Source organism: Peromyscus eremicus, chromosome 7 (genome assembly GCF_949786415.1).
Source record: "Peromyscus eremicus chromosome 7, PerEre_H2_v1, whole genome shotgun sequence".
In the NCBI taxonomy this organism is placed as follows: Eukaryota; Metazoa; Chordata; class Mammalia; order Rodentia; family Cricetidae; genus Peromyscus; species Peromyscus eremicus.
Window position 1 is genome coordinate 50,022,916 of NC_081422.1, and position 13,443 is coordinate 50,036,358.

At 36.0% G+C, this 13,443-nt stretch overlaps 1 protein-coding gene across 4 annotated transcripts in view; it reads right to left on the bottom strand.

The window, feature by feature from the left end:
• Positions 1-13,443, bottom strand: part of Scaper (S-phase cyclin A associated protein in the ER) — a 366,393-nt gene that overhangs the window by 88,145 nt on the left and 264,805 nt on the right. The window lies entirely within an intron of this gene.

Genomic DNA, 13,443 nt, shown 5'->3' on the forward strand with positions numbered 1-13,443 from the left:
TCCAAAGAAAAACTAGCCAAAGATTTTTCTCTAGGGGATCTTAAGAAAAGCCATGATATTAATCGCTCAAAGAAACTTAAAGCAATAAGCTCAGAGGACATGGGACTCTTCTGAGTGTTTTGAAGTTTGGGCCTAAAACTGCCTGTGTGATCAATGTTTATTTATTCTGGCTTGTCTGACTGAATTTTCTGCTTAGTCCTTCACAACCAATCTTCTAGGACAGTAGTTCTCAACCTTCCTAATGCTGTGACCCTTTAACACAGTTCCTCATGTTGTGGGGACCCCCAACCATAAAATGATTTTTGTTGCTCCTTTATAACTGTAATTTTGTTACTGTTATGAATCATAATGTAAATATCTGATATGCAAGATATCTGGTATGTGACCCCTATGAAAGGGTCATTCAGCCCCAAAGGGTTCATGACCCACAGGCTGAGAACCACTGTTCTAGGACATTTGTTGAATTGTGACCTGTCAATCAGCAACATCAATATTACCTGAGAACTTTGAGAAATGCAAATTGCCAAACTCCGCTGCATACCTATTAAACAGAAATTTATGTCTTAAAAAAATTCTGCAGCAGGCTGGAGAGATGGCTCAGTGGTTAAGAGCACAGAATTGAGGGGTTTCTGGAAGTCAGTTACAGTAGAGTGTACTAGTGAAGAGCAGAGCTGCAGGAACCAGTTACTTCTAGGGCAGAGTCCCAGTTTATCATTCAAGACTTTAGGAAGTTTCTAATTTAGTATTTCATCATCTATTTCACATGCTTAAAAACAAGATACTATTTAAGCTTCCTGTGAGTGTCACGAGAACTAAATGAGATAATGAAGTACTTAGGGCACTACTTAATCGTTAGTAGGACTCATTATATAATGGATTACAGTTATTTGCTCACAAGAATAAGACTGCAAATGTTTTTTCCATAAGGTAAAATTAGGTGTTGATGATGATAAAACAATTATATTTGCAAAGGCAAATATATTTGCGACATGTAAAGAGATGGTAAAACACTGTAAAGATACTATTTGTAATGCCACTCTTTCCTACTGTTGTAAGTATTTCTCGGTAACACTTAGTGTTCCCTGTAATACTAGCTTTGAAGTTTTAAAAAGAGAAGCAGAATCTTACTCAAAAACACAAACCACAAAACAGAAAACAAGACTTTTTCTGGTTGAAGTGGAACTGGAAGATCGAGGGATCTTCTTTCTCCAAGAACCCAAAGGCTTCCTAAGACGGACCAGAACCCCAGGGCATCTGTGTGGCATCACTGGTTTTGGGGCCAGGTTCAGAAGTCTCCCAATGCTTTTCTAAGTCCTCTGTGAATTCATTTCTGATAAAGGACAAACTGAAAAATCCTGCATAATTTTAAAAATACTGAACAGTGTTTTGTCCTATGGGCATAAAATTTTAGTTCAACCAATCTCCTTACTATTGTGTCCAACTTTCAATAGCATAAATAATGCTTTTTGTGAGTGAGAAGTTTTTGTTGTAAACTGCTGGAGAAAAGTTCCAGCTGATTTAAACCAGAAAAATGGACAGGCTGTTAGATACAAAATAGAATCTGGGAAATGCTTCTAGGTCTGCTGCCCAAATCAAACATTACTGAACGGGCCTAAACAAGCTAAACAAATCCAAAACACGACCAGGCATGACATGCCTCACCCTAAATGTGACTTTGGGCTTTACAAACAGTAACCTCCACCTCTTAAAGACTAGAGTTTGGATACCCCTGCTTTACTTCATTAACTCCAGAGTAAGAGTCTGGCTTAAGGCCTCAATCACCTGCCTGCATGTAGACACAATGAAGTCTGGGAAGCAAATACCTGCTTGCTTCTTTCATAATTGCTGGTTATGATGAAATGGGCAAAAAGAAATGAACATTTTTAAAATTTCCAAATATACTGCCAAATTCAAACTGACTTCCAGAAAAAAAAAATTAAACCAATTTTCACTCCGATAAAGTAACCTCCCTGCCCCAACCCCATGTTATGGACAATACTGGCTACATCTTCATAAATTTGAGAGCAAAATAAAACTGTTACTTTAATTTTTTTGTTTTTTATTTTTAAAATAAGCATACAAAGTACTGTGTTTCATTATGGTGTTTTCACACGTACTTGTTCTGCTGATTCACTCCCCTGGCTTCTGCTTGTACTCTTCTACCCAAGGTCAGTGCCCTGCTGTTTTTCTTTCATGCGACACATACCCCACTACATACCCCATGAAAACTTTATATCCTCTCACAGTCTGCATTCTAATTTCAAGATTTCTACACCCTTACATACACATATTCATATATAAAGCCAGGATCCACAAATAAAAGAAGAATATTCAAAAATTTGTTATTCTGAGTCTGGACCTAACTTAATATAGCACTATTCAGATCCATCAAATTTTGGGCAATTTTTAATGTTTCATTTTTCTTGGTGGTCTAATAAAATGAATAGTGTATATATACCACATTTTCTTTGTCTACTCATATAGGTTGATTTCCTTGTTTCTTGTTTTCTTTTTATGGTTTAAAAGTACTTTCAAATTATGAAATTAGGTAATTATTCATGCGTATGTTTTTAAAGTTATCACTAGGTGATAATTTTATGGTTTTCATAATTCACTCTATCACAGTTCATTTTAAATTTATTTTGGTGTGATGCATGAAACAGGAGCCTCAAGTTATCACCATTGAGGTGTGTGAATAAACTGTCCTCCACGTATTTGAAATGACACACATGGAGAATGAATTCTCTGGTTTCTTTGTGTAACTGACAACTGTCTTTATGCTAACACTGTATTGTGTAATATTATATAAGTAAATGGTAGGGTTAATTAATATGCAAAGTTATAGATCCAAAAACTATTAAAAATCCCGTGAGAATGCTGATATGGCTCTAGGAATGTAACCAAGCTGCCTTTTCTGCTGTCTGTATTTTTATAGCCTTAGTTTTTAATTAGTATTTTTGTGTCTTAGTCAATCAAATTTTTACGGCTTGTCTTGAATTTTTGGTTAACTATTGAGGCATAAGAAAATGCACACATTAAAAAAGCAAATAACTTCTGGTCTGGAGTGGGCCTTCTTTAGCATCCTCTGGGCTCAACAAAGAAAACCTCCTGGTAAAGAAGAATGTGCATCTGAACAGCCTTATGTTCACATAACTTGTTTAAGAAACTATGTTCTAATGAGGAAGAAAGGGAGAGGGAACCAAGCTCTCAGGGTGAGGAAAAACTTGTGTACGCAGTGAACTTACTTGAAAGACAATCTTTATTTGAAGAGCACCTGGTTTAGAGTGCACATTGCTCTGAGCCCAGCTTGGGTGGTCTGTCCAGCACCCTCTCTGTAATTTTAACCATGAATGACTCGAAGCACTTTTTGACATCAAACAGAAGGCCCCAGCTTTTCAAAGTATCTTCTCAGAGGATGTTAAAATCTCACTGCATATTCTCAAGAGTGCACTGTAGTGCTGATGGGGGTCTAAGATACATACTTTCTTGCCCCAAATATACTTATGAATGATTTTCTTTTGTCAGAAAATTTTCTTACTTAACAAGTTTCCTCTGAAAAACAGAGGACAGAAAAAAGCATTATGAAACCAAGCCTTTTAGTGAGAGGTACAGGAGCTTATATAGAAAAAAGATGATTAAAGAATACAACTAAAGTACACTAAGAATCACTTCAGTGTAGGTCCTGACAAAAAGTAGCAGGATACTTCAATATTCTGCTCTCATATTCAGAGAGGTCTAACAAACTGAAGTCAGCAAAGAAATCCCAGAGCTAAATTATACTGTAGATTAACTGGATATCACAGGTGTCTATAGAACATACTGTATACGGATAGAAAATATATATTGTTTTCTAAAAGTCAGGTGGAACCTTCTCTACAACTGATCATGTGGGAAACCATAAAGCAACCCTTAACAAATAAACAACAAAACAAAAAACTAATTTTCAACTCACCAAAGCCACCATGGAGTAGAACTAGAAATCAACAGTAAGAGAAACCTTAGAAACCACCAAAGATATGGAGACAGCACACTTATGAATCAACAGTGAATCACTGAAGAAATCAAGAAGGAAATTACAATATTTCTAGAACTTGCTGGGTATGGTGACACATACCTTCAATGCCAGCACAAGTAGAGGCAGGCGGACCTCTGTGAATTCTGGGCTAGCCTGGTGTACACAGCAAATTCCAGGCTATATAGTGAAACCCTGTCTGAAACAAAACTCCTACAAGCAAATGAAAATGATAACGTTACCTATCAGAACTCCTGGGCTACAGCCAAGGCAGTCCTAAGCAGATACTTTACAGCTGTAAATACTCCCATTAAAAAAAAATTAGAGAGACCTCAGCTTAATAATGTAATGATGTACCTGAAGACTCTAGAAAAATAAGAAGTCAAAACCAAACCCAAAGGATTTAATGAAACAGATAGAATATATAGTGTCAATGAAATGAAGAGTTTCTCTTAAAAAATCAGTAAGACTGATGAAAGAGAGAGAGAGGCAGAGAGAGACAATGGCGCGCGCGCGCGCGCACACACACACACACACACACAGAGAGAGAGAGAGAGAGAGAGAGAGAGAGAGAGAGAGAGAGAGAGAGAGAGAGGGAGAGGAAGCTAGAGAGAGAGAGAGAGAGAGAGAGAGAGAGAGAGAGGGAGGGAGAGGAAGCTAAACCCAACTTAATCAAATAATAACTGAAAATGGAGTTTGTTACATTTGGGAATAATTTGAAAGCTTACATTTTAAAAAATCTGGAAAATAAAAGAAATGAACAAATTTCTAAACTTACTTGACCTACTAAAATTAAATTCAGAAGACATAAACAACTTAAACAGACTAATAACAAGCAACAAGACTGAAGCAGTAATTAAAAGTCTCTGCAAAGAAAAGCCCAGGGCCAGATGGATCCACTACTTAATTCTATTAAACGCTCAAGGAGGCTCTAACACCTCAAACTGTTTACAAAATACTACCAAATTCATTATATGAGGCCAGAACTACCCTTATACTAAAACTGGACGAAGACCTTACAAGAAAAACAACCCTACAGATTAATTTCCCTGATGAACATATATGTCAACATTCTCATACATGTATGTGTATTTCTATTTACACATCTTAAATGAAGTTATGCCATTTGGGCTGCTAATGCTTCTCACAAGAGTCACAGACTAACAGAAACCTCAGTTCCAGGCACAAGAAATTTCCTTTTGGGTTGTTTGGTCAGGGTAATCCAACAGACACTCAAAACAATATAGGGTACTGATGTGGCCCATATTGTGTCCCAGAATATGTGGAAGGTAAGTCCTTATTGTTGAAGTCACCACATACTTCAGATACAGAACTCAGAAGATTCCAACCAGATCTGATCTGAAAGCTTCCTGCCTGAGGTCTAGTTTTTATGGCACCAGAAGGTGCTATGCAAACTGTCAAGAGGGTATGATGCTTATGAACTACAACAATAACCAGTACGGGAAGATATCCCTAAAGGTGCAGTAGTGGAACTCCTATCTTGGCAGTAACCAAGAGCTGTCGAATTGGAATTAAGACCTGCTCAACAGGAGGGCAAACATGCCTTGTACTGTATATCTAGCCAACTACTAACGGCTGATGAGGTCGTGGATCTTAGAGAAGAACCCATGACTGCCACTTTACTCGATCAGCATAAATTCTAACTCCTTTAAAAACTTCCGCACATATCTGTGGGCATAAGCACAGTTCCTTCATCAGAAAACCTTCTCTTTGCAACATATGGAGAGAATTACTGAAAACCATAAGTGGTCAAAATGCAAAGATCAATTGATCTCAGGATGCCCAGCCCCAGGTGATAGATCTTCAACACAACTCCTATATCTAAGGCTCAGGAAACATCACAGAGGAGGGGCAGAAAGACTGTAAGAGCCAGGGGATCAGAGAAGCTGCTGTGAGATTGTATCTCCTAGAAGTGACAAGGAAGACTCACCACCCATCATACTTCAAAAACATGGCTGCTCAAGCAAGACAGAAACAAGGACAATACCAAGATATGCTAAATGAAAGATGAAAATCTCATGGGGTCCTATGCCTAAACAAAGAACTACAGGCAACTAATGACTGCTGAGAGAGGGAGAATTAGTCTTTCCCAGGGATGAGCCCCTTAATTGGTTATCCAATACCAAGTGGTAAGTCCTGAAATCCTATACACACAAGCAACACTAAATGAACTCAGCAGATTGTATTAGAGAGAAGAAAGAGAAGGGGAGAAATAATGCAATTATATTTTAATTAAAATAAAAATTTCAACAAACCCCCTGAAAATTAGATTGAAGTGCACACTAAGAACATCATACAACATGACCAAGTTGGTCTCATTCCAGGGATGAAAGATTGGTTTAACATATGGAAACAAATAAATATAATGTACCATATAAGTAAATTTAAGGACAAAAATCAAACAATCATTTCAACAAATGCAGACAAGGCATCTGACAAAGTTCAATGTGCATTCATAATAAAAACCCTGAAAAAGTTAGGATCAGACAGAACATTTTTCAACAAAATAAAGGCACATGACAAACCTGTAGCAATCATATTAAATGGAGAAAAATTTAATGAAACAAAGAGGCCCAGTCTCAATTTCCATTCAAAATAGTAATCAAATCTTAGCTGGAGCAATAAGACAAGAGAAATATATAAAAGAGATGCAAATAGGAAAGAAATAAGTCAAGCTATTCCTCTTTGCAAATAACATAATTCTGTACTTAAAAGGCCTTACAGATTTCATCAGAAAAATTTTAGGTATGATAAACACTTTTAGTACAGTTACAAGATATAAAATTAGCATGCAAAAATTAGTAGCTTTTTCCATCTGATAATAATGAAATTGCTGATGATGAAATTAGCTGAAATAACTCATATACAGCAGCTTCAAAAACATGATATACCTAGGAATACACCTGAGCAAAGAGGTGAAAGATCTTTACAAGGAAAATTTCAAGACACAGGAAAAAAATAAATTGAAGAAGACACCAGATGACAGAAAGACCCTCATGTGCTTGGACAAGAATTAATATTGTGAAAACTGGTTACATCACCAAAAGTAATCTACTGAGTCAATGTGATTTCATCAAAACTCCAATGACATTTTTCACAGAACTAAAAAAAATCCTAAAATTAGTGTAGAAACAAAAAGATCATGGATAGACAAAGGAGAAAGAATAAATAATACTAGAGGTATCACAATATTTGATTTCAAATTATACTTCAGAGCCATAGTAACAAAGATAGAACATTATTGACAGAAAAACAGATTTCCAGTGGAATGAAATAACACTCATCATAGAGTGCCCCCAGAGAAATCCAAAGAGAGTTATAGATTCATAATATTTGACAAAGGTGTAAAAAATGTACACTGGAAAAAGCCGTACCCAAAAATAATGCTGGAAAACTGGATGTACACATAGAGAAAAATGAAATTAGATCCACATTTATCACCAGCACACAATAATTGAAGATGGATCAAAGACCTTGCTTCAAATCCTGAGATGATGAAACTGCTAGGGGAAAACACCTCAGGATACAGGCAAAGATGGGGCTAGGTACAGGGCTCACCATTAAGTGCTTACTGTACAAATGTGAGGACCTAAATTCAATCCCTAGATCCCACCTAAAAAGAACGGCGATGGTAGTGTCCACTTGTAGTGCCAAAGCTGGGAAGGCAGAGGCAGCCTCGCTTCATCAGCAAGTCCCAAGCCAGAGACAGAACCTCTCAAAAACAAGGCATACAAACCTGAGGAACGACACTAGAGGTTGATGTCTGGCCTGTGCACACCTGTGCGTATGTACCTGCACACATAACACATGAACACACACACACACACACACACACACACACACACACACACACACACACGCACACATTCTAAAAAAGATTCCATTATCACTTGAAACAGTCCTACAATTGACAAATGGATCTGATGAAATTAAGTTTCTGTATCACCAAAGTGAAGAGACAGCCAACAGACTGGGAATTTTTTTCTCAGATAAAGAATGCACATCTAGAATATACAAAGGGGCAAAAAAAAAAAAAAAAATGACACCTAATCATTAATTCAATAAATGGACTAATGAACTGAATACAGAGTTCTCAAAAGAAGAAATACATAGGTCAATAAGTATTTGAAAAGGTGTTCAACATCTTTAGCCATCAAGGAAATATAAATTAAAACTACCTTCAGGTCCATCTCATTCCAGTCAGGACAGCCAGTAGCAGGAAATAAATGACAATAGATGCTACTGAAGACAAGGAAAGAGGAACTCTCTTCACTGCTGGCAGGAGTGTAATTTGGTACAGCCACTATGGAAATTAGCATGGAAGTTTTTCACAAAATTAAGAGCACATCACTATATGACTCCATTATATCATTTTTGGGCATATATCTGAAGGAATAAGTCAATACTACAGTTATGTATGCATGTTGCTGCTGCACTAGTTACAAGAGCTCAGAAACGGAACCGTTCCATCAATGATGAATAGTAAATATGGCATATGTATACATTGGAATTTTATGTATCTCTAAAGAAAAATGAAATCATGACATCTGTAGGAAAATGGATACAAGTGGATATAGTTATGTTAAATGAAACAAGCCAGACTTAGAGAGGCAAATATTTCATGTTTTCTCTCAGAGGCAGACTCCAGACTTGCACTTCTATCTGCATGTTTCTAGGGGTGTGTGTGTGTGTGTGTGTGTGTGTCCCCGTGGGTGCATATGTATGTGAGTGTCTAGGTCTCAAAAGAAGAAAAGGAATTGTGAGAACAAAGGAAGAGATTTTAAAGGAGAAGAGAGAGAAAGAGTGTATGACACGAAAGCAAAAGGGGGAACAATCGGGGGAAGCGGGGTTAAGGCAATGGTAAAGAGAGATTAATAAGAATAAAATATGCATGTATGCAAATGCCACAACAAGTCTCATTATTTTCTATGCTAACTTAAAAAATTAAAAAGATATTTTTCATGAGTAGAAACATTGTAGAGTTTTAACATTGTCTTGTTTTAAATATACCTAGTAATTAAGATGTCTCGCCAGTGAGAAGTTTAGAGAAAGAATATTGCTGAAATTTAAACAGGAAGAAATTATTCAATTTTGGCATTTTGGACAACACAGAATTTAGATTTGTGACACATTTTAGTAGCTTTTTACTGAAATTGATAACTTTGATGTTGTCTCAGAATATTAGTTGTGGATAAAAGGTTAAAATTTCTACCATTTGTCCTGCTTTGTTCTTTAAGTTGCTTTCTAAAGTCATATTAATTTTACATGTGCCACCATGTAAGTATGGTCAGAGGACAACTGGTGGGAGTCTTTTCTGTCTTTCTACCATGTAGGTTTCAGGAATCAAACTCAGGCTGTCAGGCAAAGCCATCTCACTGGCCACACCCTGTTTTAGCTAATATAAACCCCACTGTTTTTCCCACCATCCTGAGCTTTCAGATGCTGAGAGAGTTAAGAGTGAGGTGGACAGCAGCAAATGACTTAAGCACCCAAACACCCATCCATTCAAGAGGGATCTTTCCAGGATGCTAATCCTGTCTGTTAACTAGTTAACTTTCACTGCATCAACATTAATATTGCACTACATACAAGATAAAACGTCAATGAAATTAAAAATAACTTTAAAAAATTGTCCTTACTATAATGATTCCTCAGAGCAAGGAGTAAGATATTTTCAATACATGTGATATTTCAAAGTGTTTTAAATTGAAAAATTAGGCACAAACAGAATAGGCAATTTCAGTATTCCATAGAGACATATGTATTTTTAGGTCGAAAATCATATATATATATATATATATATATATATATATATATATATATATATATATATTTAAAGCACCGACTTAATAAGCCCATCTCTATTTCCTCAAATTAACCTCTAACTTAGAAGGTACGTTGAAACATTACAATAATGCATTAAAAATGGAGGGTGTGTACCAAATTAATACATTATTTTTAAATTCTAGTGCTAAAGTATTATTTTCACTGCTGATACCAACTTGATATAAGGCATCTATTATTACAAAGTCTTTAAACCTAATCTTAGATAGGATCCCATTATGTAATTTAAAGTTCACAATTAAGTAAGACAGCACTGAAGAAGACCCCAGGTGGTTCACAGTGCTAAACAGCAGATTAAAGTTGACACAGCTAATTTCTTTACTTTAATCTTATTAGTGGTTCAACAGCTGTCAACTGTAACCATCTCTGCAAAAAAGCCTTTGAGACATAAACAAAATACCTTAGTATGTCAACTGAAGAAAGGTATTTATCAATCACTATGGCTAATTAGCTTCTAAAACATTTCATTTTACTTAGTCTACTGGAGAAAGTTACTTGTTTTATAAAAATAAAATGTGATTTAATATATATATATTTATTATTCCTATCTATAAATATGCAATTATTTAACAGTGAGTTATAGCCTAAATTTCTTCCAGACTGGTGAATAGTATTTTGCTAACATTACTGAAAGTCTATGACACAATGGACACAGGAGAATGCAACATGGGTCCCAACTACTTGGAAAGCTACATCTGAACTTATGAGAAAGAACTTATTGATAAATTTATCCTAAAAAAGGTAGTAAATACACAGAAATTTTGCATTTCTTTTTCTGAATATAATTGTTACATTTCCCCTGAACATTATGTCTTCTACGTACAAATAGTTACAAGTGATTTTGGTTCACTGTACCAAATGATGTACCAGTGAATCTAATTCCTAGTCTGTTAGGTGAAAAAAAAGAAAGAAAGAAAGAAAGAAAGAAAGAAAGAAAGAAAGAAAGAAAGAAAGAAAGAAAGAAAGAAAGAAAGAAAGAAGGAAAGAAAGAAGGAAAGAAAGAAGGAAAGAAAGAAGGAAAGAAAGATGGCCACAGACCATCTCTCATACCCAACACCCACACCCAGCACAAAAAGCATAAACCAAAACCAATCAACCTAACAATGGTTTTTCTACACACAAACTATAAAAACACAATAACAACAAACCCTCTGCAATTACACGGCTTATCACAGTTTTAAAACTTATATCAATGAAATGCTTTCATTTTATTAAAGCAGTAAATATTTACAGCACTATAGTATACATATACAATATACTAGTACATACAGCGCCACCACCCCATAAATTCTGGCCTATGAAATAGTCAACCAAAGGTCCTCAGACACTAACTCTTTAAACTACATTGTCCTCTTTTCTTTTGTTGTATGATATGACACAGAATATATTTATTAGTCTCATATTCTCCAAAGTGGTAAAAAAATTTTTTGATGACAAAAATCATACAGATCTCAGCAAAGAAGAAATTCAATAAATACAGGGTGATAAAGCTCTTTTTTGGTGACAGTAAGCAGGCAATAAAGCACAGAGAAGAGAGACTATGAAAGTCTCAGTTCAGCTAATGTGATGAGGGGAAGGAATGCAGTTTTTAAACTTCAGTTTCTTTACCTATGTAAAATGATACTTTGGCAAAAAGATAACAGATGCTGTAGTTATTAAATACATTTATTATGTGACAGTCCCACATGGAAAGCGAATGCCTTAATGCAGATAGGGTTAAACCAGAGTCCTAACACTGCCGCTTTTATCACAACACATGCACCTAATACCTTGTCCTGTAACTTTCTCTTACCACAGCAGGAATGCACTTTCTAGTAGCACTCTGGTGCATAGCTGAGCAACTGCCCCTCCTTGCGTGAAGCTGCCTCACTTTCCAAGTATGAGAGAGGATAAGAGATGGTGTAGTACCCTGAAAGCCTGTGTCTACTGCTTGAGCACACCATGCTTCAGAGCAGATGTATACTATGGTTTCCTGGAGATGAGCAGAATTGTACAAAACAAAAACAAAAGCCTTCCCTGAAATGGTGCAAACCAATTATTTATTCCTTTTGTTAAATGCTATAAAATTTTACTGCTTTCAATAAACACTGTCATAAAATATGGTGCCTATTTTCTAGTTGTTAAAATTACAGCTAACTATAATAAATACATTATTAACTTACAAAAAGAGCTTCATGCTGTAGTTGTAGGATTAAATTTTTGAGATGGGTTATGTTGCTAGGATTTGAGTTTGGGAGCACAAAGAAAGGAAGATGCAGATATATGTGCGTGTGTGTGTGTGTGTGTAACTGCTCTGTGATCCTCTGACCTTAAACATCTTAACCTCATCTTCAAATTAGGCAACTAGCTACTAGTGTCAGATAAGTAATTAGTGAAATGATTAAGTTATGATGAAAACACTAGCTTCTTATTTGGATGGCCGGATATGAAACGGTCCACTGTGATGAAGTTGTAGACAGCAAAGTCTGGGGGTATATATTTTTCAGTTGTTCATAAATACAAAATAATACTCTTGAGATCTAATGTAAGTCCTAATTCTAAAAGGATGAGGAACCCATAAAGAATAAAGAAGGTGGCAAGCACCACTACCTGTTCTTACAGAACTCACATGTTTAAAGAACTGCACCATCATATATTTTCTTATCTTTGATCCCTAAGGCAAGTCATTTTCCTGAAGGCATGCCATTTTTTTTAATGTGTTTATCTTATGGTTTAGGGACAACAAGCTTAATGTAGGTCATTACTATATAGATTTTCCAATTTGGGGTTGGGGATTGGTAAATAAGAAAATGGAAGTCCAGCCAGTCCCAGCTTGTTGGAGAAGCATTCATTAGTGCTCACTGGATGTTCAAATATTCCCTAGACTGACTTTCTCTATTTATTCCTGCTTTCAACAATGGACATTCATCCAGTCTTTTTTTTAAATGGGAGATTTTGAAAAAACAACTATGGCTTTGTAAGGGAGGCTCTATGGCACAACCCAACATTTTCAATCCAATCTAGAGTTAAAAGAATCTTTGGTACTTATATTTAAAAAGCATCAGGTTCTTTTGGCTTGGAGGCAAACTCATTCAAGGTTCTGCAAGTGAAAAGAGTAGGGCTAACAAAAACTCTCAGGTGAATCCAGAAGAAAATGAACAACTGACCTCAGAGCACAGGGCAGTTCTAGCTCTGTGGATGGATGTGCTTTTACTTCCAGCACACTGCTCTCTCATGAATGAGGTCTGGTCTCTCCCCACTTGTGATGTGTGCTTTATAAACAGACTTCCTGTTTAGTAGTCCTCTAAACTGAAGCATACAGAACCCTGTAATGGCCATCCCAGAAGTTACCATTTATTTTCTTTCAAATTCAAATACCCAAGATAAAATAACTTCAAGTTTTACAACTTCTCAACTGTAAATTCCTGAGAGACTGGCTCAGTTTAGCATTTTGTGCTGGATTACAAATCTTCTATTGCTGGCTGGTTTATAGATTGGTTGTTCTCAAGTCAAATGTTCTTACTGAACAGTTTAATTAGCCATGGCCATTGAAGAAAGCATACTATGGTGTAAAATACACCTTGAAA